Genomic DNA, 9083 nt, shown 5'->3' on the forward strand with positions numbered 1-9083 from the left:
TCATGACAGGCTGTATGATACATCGAATGATGTCTTGAAAAAGTTCTGCAACCCATGGCACACCAAAACTTAGGGCCTAATTTAGATCTTTACGTACTTACTACTGTTCTGCTGCGGCAGCAGGCCGGAGTACTCCACCTGGCTGAATGCGTCTCGCCTGCCGTATTTAGATGATGCTGCTATAGCCAGCTTCCTGCAGCGGTCTTCTCTGCTGGCATCTAGCTGAGCAGGTTCCTGATGGGCTGGCAGTTTTCTGGCAGCAGATTCCTGACCGAGTGAGGTTCTGGTGCTGAAAAGACAGATAAGTACTACTTTCATCATCTGAAAATACATTCATATGTTGTGTTTGTGTCAATGTATATATAGGCTATGTATACTATCTATTTATTGCATGTAAAATAACACAAGGCAAAAAGGAAGTATTCACATACACTACAGAGGAGAAGTGACAGAGAAGCCTACCTTTGATTCGGGCAACAACAAGTACACTGAGCAGGGAGCAGCAGCACAGGAAGGACCTAGACAATGGCATAGGACATGGATTTCGAAGCGGGACCCTGAAAAAAAGACAGTTTTCACCTCTTTTCCTGCCTTACTGTCATCTCATGCATGGTGGTGTCCCGGCCAGAAAAGGCTTGACAGAAAAGCACCTCATAATCTGTACGGCTGGAAACTGGGCAGGACTCCCTCCAACAGTCACCTCTGGCACTCCCGCTGTCGGCGTGGGAGCAGGAGTCTCGGCGGAGGCGGCAGGATTGAGACTGTCTTCTGTCTGAGATCCCGCCAAGATCTTTTAGATTAAATTGGGCTGGCAAACCGCAATGGCAGCCGGTGGAAAGATCACCAAAAAAGTGACAGCATTACCCATTCCGCCAAGATCTAAATCAAGCCCTTAGTCTTTTGTATCTAAACAGACCAACATGTGGAGAAAAGGTGTTCATGTACCAACAATTTTCTTTGAGTTCCAACTGATAATAGCCTTTATTGAAATCAAGTCGAGAGAAGACTTTTCCACCATTTAATTGCGTTATTATGTTAGCTATGTATGGACCTGGATGTGTTTTAGTTCATTTGCATTGTTTTCATGATGCATGTCAATGGATATGCGTACTTCTCCTTCACTGTCCTTTTCAGGCACTACCACTATGAGAGGTACCCATGGCATGGGACCAGTAGACCTCTCAGTGATATCATGCTTAGGGAGTGATTAAAGTTTTTTCTTTTCATCAGCATCTTGTAAATGAAAAGCCACAGGATGAATGTCCTTATTAATATACAGTTTTACTTTCATAGTCTTAAATTTCCCTAAACCATGAAATATTACTATTTTGTGGTGAGCATTGATTTTGTAGTTTACGGAAATCAGTCCCATATCAGCAGCTGTGCTAAAACTGAGCTGACAGGCAATTGATGCTGTACCTTGAAGGACATTATGGGTGCTTGCACAGTCATTTTCTTGTGTTTTATCATCGCTACAAAGGAACCTTGACCTTTTAAGGGCGTTGATGCAGCCCATGTGTACACTTTGGTTTTCGAAGGTATAAGTTGCTGTCCTGTAGACAATTGATCATATTTCTCCTCAGGGATAATGCTTATTGAAGCACCACTGTCGAAGATTAAAGGTATCGAACAACCAGTTACTTTCAGTGTAATCTTCGGACAATGTTTAAATGACTTTGGCGCTTTAGCATGGCGACTTTTCCTTGACTGACATTTTTCTTCACATGCGGCCAGTCCAACATGCACACACTTTTCTGAGGTAAATATCGACATGGCACAACTATCTTCCTCACTTTCACTTTATACTTATATAGAAGAACTGCTTGATGATGATTTAGATGACAATCGACTTCGTTCAGTGCATGATTTGTCTTTGCTGATGTTGCCGCTTGGCCTTGTGGGTGCACATTGACCGTTGATTCTGGAACGTTCTGGTGGCCATTTTCTTTTCATGACACACTTGCTTTTTACTTTGCTTTGCAAACCGTCACAAAATTATTCTCCTTCCTACAGCCTCTACATATCTGTCCAATGGGGGGATATTTACCGTTGTGTGGTAACAAAAATCTAAAACACAACTTCTTTTTACACAAAGACATCACCTTGTGTCCTTCAGTCTATGGCTTTGGCTTACTTTTCACACTCATGCCTCATTAATTCTGGGCACCTTCGACCTCCATGTCAGCAGCTTGTTTATCAGCATGCTCTTCAGCTATGGCAGCCATTAACACTCGCTCCAGACTAAGAGTTTGTCTCAGCATTTGTTGTCTGAATGTATCTGACAAGCAACCATCAATAACTCTAAGACGCTTCTTTGTCATTAAATTCATTGAACTTACAGTATTTGATGAGTGTGTTGAGTCTCTCCACTAATTCATCGATGGTTTCACCAACTTTCTGTCATTCTTGACTGAAAATGTTTCTTTCGTAATCTACATTGGGCATTGGATTGAATTTGAGATTCAAAATTTCTTTTATCTGACTAAGTGATTTTTTTGTCAGTTATCACCATCGACCTTATGACTGCTTTTACACCATCATCAGCAAGATTTTCGAATTATTTGATAGTTTTTTTGTTCAAGTGCATCAATAAAGTCTTCAAATGTTTCTATTCACACAATCCATCCATCGCTACTGTTTTGCTTTTAGGCGCTATCGAAAGGTGGTGGTGGTTTCCGGGAGGCCGCAGCATTGTAACTATTAAAGGGCGTGGATGGCATTGCGGGTGGAGCTCTCTCAGAGATTTTTGGCTGTCCAATAGGATCTGCGTCATCTGCACCTTTTCTGAGGCCCTGTAATGGATCAACCACCTGGCTGCTTTGATGGTGTGCCACTTCGGGTATTGGACCGCTCAGTACGCACAACCCTTGTGCTTCTTCTTGGGTCTCCTTGCCCAGTGCTGAGGTCATAGAGCTCCACTTATCGAGGCCTTGGCTTTAAGTATTTTTATTCATATTTGATTACTGCATTCTGTAGTGGTTCTTTTCTGTATCTGTACGTATCCACTGTTGACAGTAATGCTCCATAACGTATGACTATCTTGCATGGCAGGTTGGTATCTTTATGTATGGCTTGATCAGCAGGGTCCTGGCCAAGGATGTGTGGACTCTCCGCAATGCTTTCGTTATCTTTACCTAGTTTACTGCAGCTGGAGCTGTGCCTTGACTCCACATACATTAAGCGCTGATTTTGTACTTAGACGACGACACATGTGGCACACATAAGCAGTTTGCTTGGACCACGGCAAAGTGCTAGGGAGATCACTGTCAATCTTCGGATTACTTATCCCCTATCTCTTTGCCATTTGTAACATCTACGTCACAGCTCTACGGAGTTCAGCAGGTGCCAAAATGGTTCCCTCATTGCTAACTCACAAGACACTATGCAGAGGAAGGGGATTGTTTTTAGTTTTGCTTGGGGAGGGGGTGGGCTTGCTGTGGGTGAAGAGGATGGGAAGGGGAGTTGGGGAAAAGGTCATTTTGGGGGTTTTGCTTAGGGAGGGGTTCGGCCTTTTTGGGTAAAGAGGGTGGAAAGGGGAGTTGGGGAAAGGGACATTTTGGGGGTTTTGCTTGGTGAGGGGGTAGGCCTGTTGTGGGTGGAGAGGGTGGGTTTCCCATGTTAAAAAAGAAAGGGGCTTTTATCTTTAGTATCTGTCTTTGCATTGCTAGTTAGTGTAGAATTGTAGTTTAGCGATGAGAAGTTGTCCTCTGAAATTGTCACACATTTTATTGTACGACCACTTTTCCCCTAGACTTTCCCTATCTGAAGTTCTTTGCCGTGTATTTATTTTTCAGGCGGTTACTTACCTTTCCCTGGTAATGCTCACTACCCCACTATCAGATTGGGAACAGAAAACTGACTATATGATTGACTTTATTGCTTGATGAGGTTTTGCAACAGCCAGTCACCTGTCAGTGATACTTGTATATTAACTAGTTTGATACTGCCCTCTGTACCTATTAACCACTAATGGGGTCTGCCAACAACATACACAAAAATCACAATTTCTACTTTCCAAGAACAACTTCAGTACTACATTATTTACTAGTCTTTACCAGAATTGATTAAGCGTTGTTTCATACCTCTCAATCTTCGTAAACCATATTGCAAGGTTTCTCACCTGGCCTTCTCAAGGCTGGTGGTTGTGGGGTCGTGCTAACAGGGAAAAGGTACCACCTTTCCCGAATGATGCTTGCGAGGTGAACTCCGACTATATGATGAGTATCAATCACGGGCAACTAGACTGAAAGAAAAGTGTATAATCCAAGACTGCCTGAGACCACCATGACAAAAAAGTAAAACAAACAGCAACCAGCAAGCAAACCGAGACAACTAGTATTTAGTTTCTTAAAATAAAAACTAATCTTAAAAAGAAATTCAGTCAGGACTCAGGAGAAGGCTACTCCATGTTGCTTAGATTTTGTAAGCAACACAAGGCCTGATTTATAAAGTTGAAGTAAGTTACAATTTTGGTGTTACTTTACTTTTGCAGTTAAAGTTTACGATTAATAACTTTTCTATCAGTAACTTTCTGAGTAGTAACTTAGTGAGTAGTAACTCCTATTATTTTAAAAGGAGTTACTACTAGTAAGTTAGTTCTTGCAACTGGGCCCAGGCGGAATTATAATTTTGCTCGCGAAATTGACAGGATTTGGTAAGCAGAACACTGAGTTCCTGCCAAATTCCGCCAATCAGCACGTGGCAGAATTATGTTGACAGGAACAACGTGAGACTCCATCAACGTGCGCTTACGAGTGAGATTTGCCGGGTCATGGCATGATTAACGGTCGCCATGGCGCCTACTGGTGCCCTTTTGTGATGCTTGTGGTCGTGAGCAGTCAGGGCTGCTTCTCGAGTTGATTGTGTACTCGAGAAGTAGCTAAATCCACTCAAAAATACCTTATTGAGTGAATGTTCTACTCGAATGGACGGTTAAGGTAGTGTTTTTAGTGCAAAAAGCATTTTTTTTCTTTTTCTTTTTTTTCAACAGGACGGAAGTGCCATTGAGACTACAACTTCCTCTTCCTGTCCAGAAGGCTCTTCTCATTGCCAAGTCCATCTCCTGGTCACTTTTCATTTGGATTTCGAGGTGAAAGGATCACTCTCTTTGTCTGCTATTCCTGCTGCAATATCATTGGATTTTAAGGACTTTGCTTGTGTGACATCACAACAGTTAAGTTAAAAAACTTTTGGATGAGATTGTTGTTTAATAGAGGGCATGCACCAGTATATGGTCTATCCTGCCAGTAACAGGCATTTAGCACATGAAACAACTGTGTCTGTGGTTTATGTTATTTTAAAACATCTAAGATTTAGTCCAGGGAAGGCATGAAATTGAATGAAAAATGTAGTTTTTTTGTATTTCACTTCTTTCAGCAAAATGTGTATTTTGGCGGGGTAATGTTTTTGACGCCTAAAAGAGATGTGTGTTGTTGGAATTTTTTTCATAGCTGACTTAATTTTCATATTTGCTGAATTAATAGTAGTGTTTTCCTCTTTGCCTACCATGCCTCCTTTGTTTGCTGGCCAAGAGGCTGTTTTTTTGTCTGAGCAGTATGTGTTTGCCATGGGCCACCATTTTGTCTTTGTTCTCCGTGCCAGGTGGCCTCCGGCCATTTTGTGTAGTCAGTATCCATGAACCTGCATGTGTTCTTTGTTGTCCATGCCTCCTTGCTTGTGTTTGATTGAAATTGAGGCAGGCAGCCGTTTTGTGCAGCCAGCCTGTGTGCTTTTGCCATATGCCTGCCTGTGTTCTTTGTTGGCTGTGCCTTCTTGATTATTTTTGTTCAAACATGGGGCCGGCGGCCATTTTGTGCAGCCAGCCAGTGTGCTTTGCCATAGGCCTGCATTTGTTCTTTGTTGTCAATGCCTTTTTGCGTGTTGTTTTTCCCTGCACCTCTTCCTGACATAGGTTTCTCAGGCTATAGGAACACACCAGCATTCATTTTTTTTTAATGAATATTCAATTTTTCCCTGCATGCCCTGCCTGCCATATGTCTCTTAGGTCATAGGCACACACCAGTATTAATTTGTTGAGGATTCTCATTTTCCTCTGCACTATCTGCCTGACATAGGCACACAACAGCATTAATTTGTTTAAGGATTATTCAATTTTCCCCTGCACCCCTTGTCTGCCTCAGATCTCTGTCCTTCTTTTTTCATTCATTAGCTGGACTGCCACAGTAAAGATAATTCATTTACAAGACTGCCATTGTTTGTCGCTTCCATGGGAAAAGAGGAGATACATAAGAAAAATGTCTGCCACCATGTTTGGAACAGGTAACTATTGCACCAATGAGTGATATACATTGAGTGAGTGTGTGTGATGATGATTCATGTGGTGTCCAACAGTGAGGGTGTTGAAGATTTGCAATGTTGGGGTCCGATCGGTGATTCTGCCTGTATATGACTACCCCTTTCACAATTAGCTAGATTTACTTACATGGTTCACTCCTTGCTGCACTTGTTTTTTTCTTCATAGTCCAGGCCAGTCTGTTTAGTCGTGACTCTGAGTCAGGGTGGGGCTATCTCAACAGCCAGAAGAAGGAAGCTATGAACAATGCCTGTCTACTTCAAAGGGAAGCCCGTATGACTCAAAGAGGCCTACTCAGCCCTGTGGACTGGAGAGAGGTGCATTGATTTGCGAAATGCTGAGTAGAGTGCTGGCTCAAATGTCAAACGGCTCTAATTAAGTGGTTGTGGTCGGAGGGGGACTGCTACTGGAGACATGTCACATGATGGACTCACTCAGCTAAATGCTATGACATTTGGGAGATCAGTCAGTCAGGTACATGCAGCTACATGCCTGGTATTGTCATTGTTGCATCAGCATATGCTGTCGCTCTTCCTCTAGATCCTCATGAATCTTACCTTCTCCTTGATTACATCATCTACATTTATGTTTTTCAACCAATAGGCCTTCTCTTTTTCTGCACAAAAGCTTATAACACTCCTGCTTACCTTACCGGACCGGTTGAGCCATGCAACCAAGACAGGCATTCCAAGAAGAGGAATGCAGATGCACCGCCAAATTTGACATTTAAGTACAGTATAATTTTCTTTTCTTAACAATCATCATTTTTCGAACTGTCTGGGTATTTTTTTAATCTAGGTGACAGAACAATTAAATAAACCCGAGTCTCTGGGACTGAAGGACTGTTTGCAATGCATATATTAACTGAACTGTGTCATTCCTTCATTTCCTTCTACAACACATTGGATGATGATGTGCTGCTCATCAACCTGATAATATGTTTGTCGTCTTTGCCAGGCCTTTTGCCAACTTCCCATTCCCATCCAGTCATCAAACTCCTAATCCTCTTCCCCCAGGTTCTGTGATATATTGAGGTGTGACCTATGAATTTACAGCATAAATGGATTACCAGCATCAAGGCCGAACTTGGGGCACCGGGCATCAGGTGTTTTTTCTGGGAGGCTGGAAGGGTGGGGACTGCTTTTGTTATGGATATGGGTTTTTTATCAGTGCAGCAGTTTTAAAAGCACTGCAGAGTTACTTGTAAAGCCAACAGTTTTCAGGCAACAATAAAAGCGTCAAGATAACTCTGATGATGAATGTACCTGCTGAAGAGAGATCAGAGTTTTATCTAGTGGCAGTGGTGACTCATCTAAGGTAGTGCAGAGGGTCAATATGCCTGTTGCAAAGAGCGTGCACAATGCAGATCACAGAACAGTATTTTATGTGCTTAACTCAGTGGGGTACTGCTTTTGTCACAGAGATCCTTTCGTTATTGTGCAGTTCATATGTTACAATCGTAATCTAGGTTGGAAAGATATGTTTTTTCCCAGTCTTTCATTATCCAAATTTTGCTAAAAGATTTTTTTTGGTAGAAATAAATTCTTATTAGTAAGTCAACCCTAACCTCTGTGTTACTTAAAACATGCCTACCTGTTAGGATGACTTGTGAACCCTACATCTTGTATTCCCCTTTTCTTATGTAATATTTTCTATACACTGATTTGCATACTTATGTTTATTGTCTCTATATATGTGTGTGATGTAAAATGCTCCAACACTCTACACTGGTATGAGAAGAGCTATAAAACAAATGAAATACATGTGAGAGAGGGGCTATGGAGCGATGAGAAGCACTGTTGGAGGGTGATAGCGAAGGAATCATTGAAGAGCCCCAATAAAGATTGAAGTATCCCAGTGCACTGTAATGTCATCATTTACTATGCTTTAAAAACGGATACAATTGAATGTATAATGGAAAATGTGTTGTAGAATGCACTATGTATGCCATTTTTCGAAAACTATTTTTTCTGAAACCTTGTAGTGGTCAGGTTCGCCTTCTGCACTTGCTCGTGGTGCACCGTATGGAGGCTGATCTGACAACATTTGTCAGGGCTGCTTTGGGTTCCTAGTCTGGCCCTGACCAGCATTCATTCTTTAAGGGTTATGTCATTTTTCCCTGCACCCCTCACCTGCCTAGGCGAATACCAGCATTAATGTTTTTAAGGGTTATTCCATTTCCTCCTGCACCCCTTGCCTACCATGGGCCTCTAAGGCCATAGGAGCACATTAGCATTAATTGTTTAAGAATTATTTAATTGGCTTAATGATCTCCAGAAAGAAAAAAAAAGGGCACTCCAATATCTTCTCCTAGCCACCCTTGTGATGATCTGCACATGGATTGGACCCTGGCTAAGTCGAGACCTACTACAAGAGACAAGGGAAAAGGAGATTTTCCTGAAAGCCGTAGAATTATGCAAAGTGACACTGATGAAGACAAGCCTGCGACTAAGTATGGAAGGCGGCTCACAGGACATCGCGATGGCCCCTCTATTCAACCTGCTCAGAGGGATTTGGCGCTGGTTCCACCACCCCCATTGTTAACTTGCATATTTGTAAGGACCCCTCTGAGACCTGCATCCACCACTTCCTCAGTCGAAGTACGCACAGGAGAGAGGCAAATGACACATCCGACTACCTCCAGTTCTTCAGACATTGGCAGTGAAACACTAAAAAGTTCTCCTCACCAGTTTGAGACTGATTAGCAAGCATGAGGATAACATTACAATATGCCCCATTTTCCACATCAGTGTTCTTCAAGGTAAACCTG

The 9083-nt window shown here is 42.3% G+C and overlaps 1 long non-coding RNA gene across 1 annotated transcript; it reads left to right on the plus strand.

Moving 5' to 3' along the window:
* The first annotated feature begins 5013 nt into the window (after positions 1-5013).
* Positions 5014-7646, plus strand: LOC146809083 (uncharacterized). The gene is made up of 3 exons (XR_014965526.1): positions 5014-5172; positions 6170-6279; positions 6482-7646. It is a non-coding gene; the product is annotated as an uncharacterized LOC146809083 (long non-coding RNA).
* The last annotated feature ends 1437 nt before the right edge of the window (positions 7647-9083 follow it).

This window comes from Triturus cristatus, chromosome 7, assembly GCF_964204655.1.
Source record: "Triturus cristatus chromosome 7, aTriCri1.1, whole genome shotgun sequence".
Taxonomy (NCBI): Eukaryota; Metazoa; Chordata; class Amphibia; order Caudata; family Salamandridae; genus Triturus; species Triturus cristatus.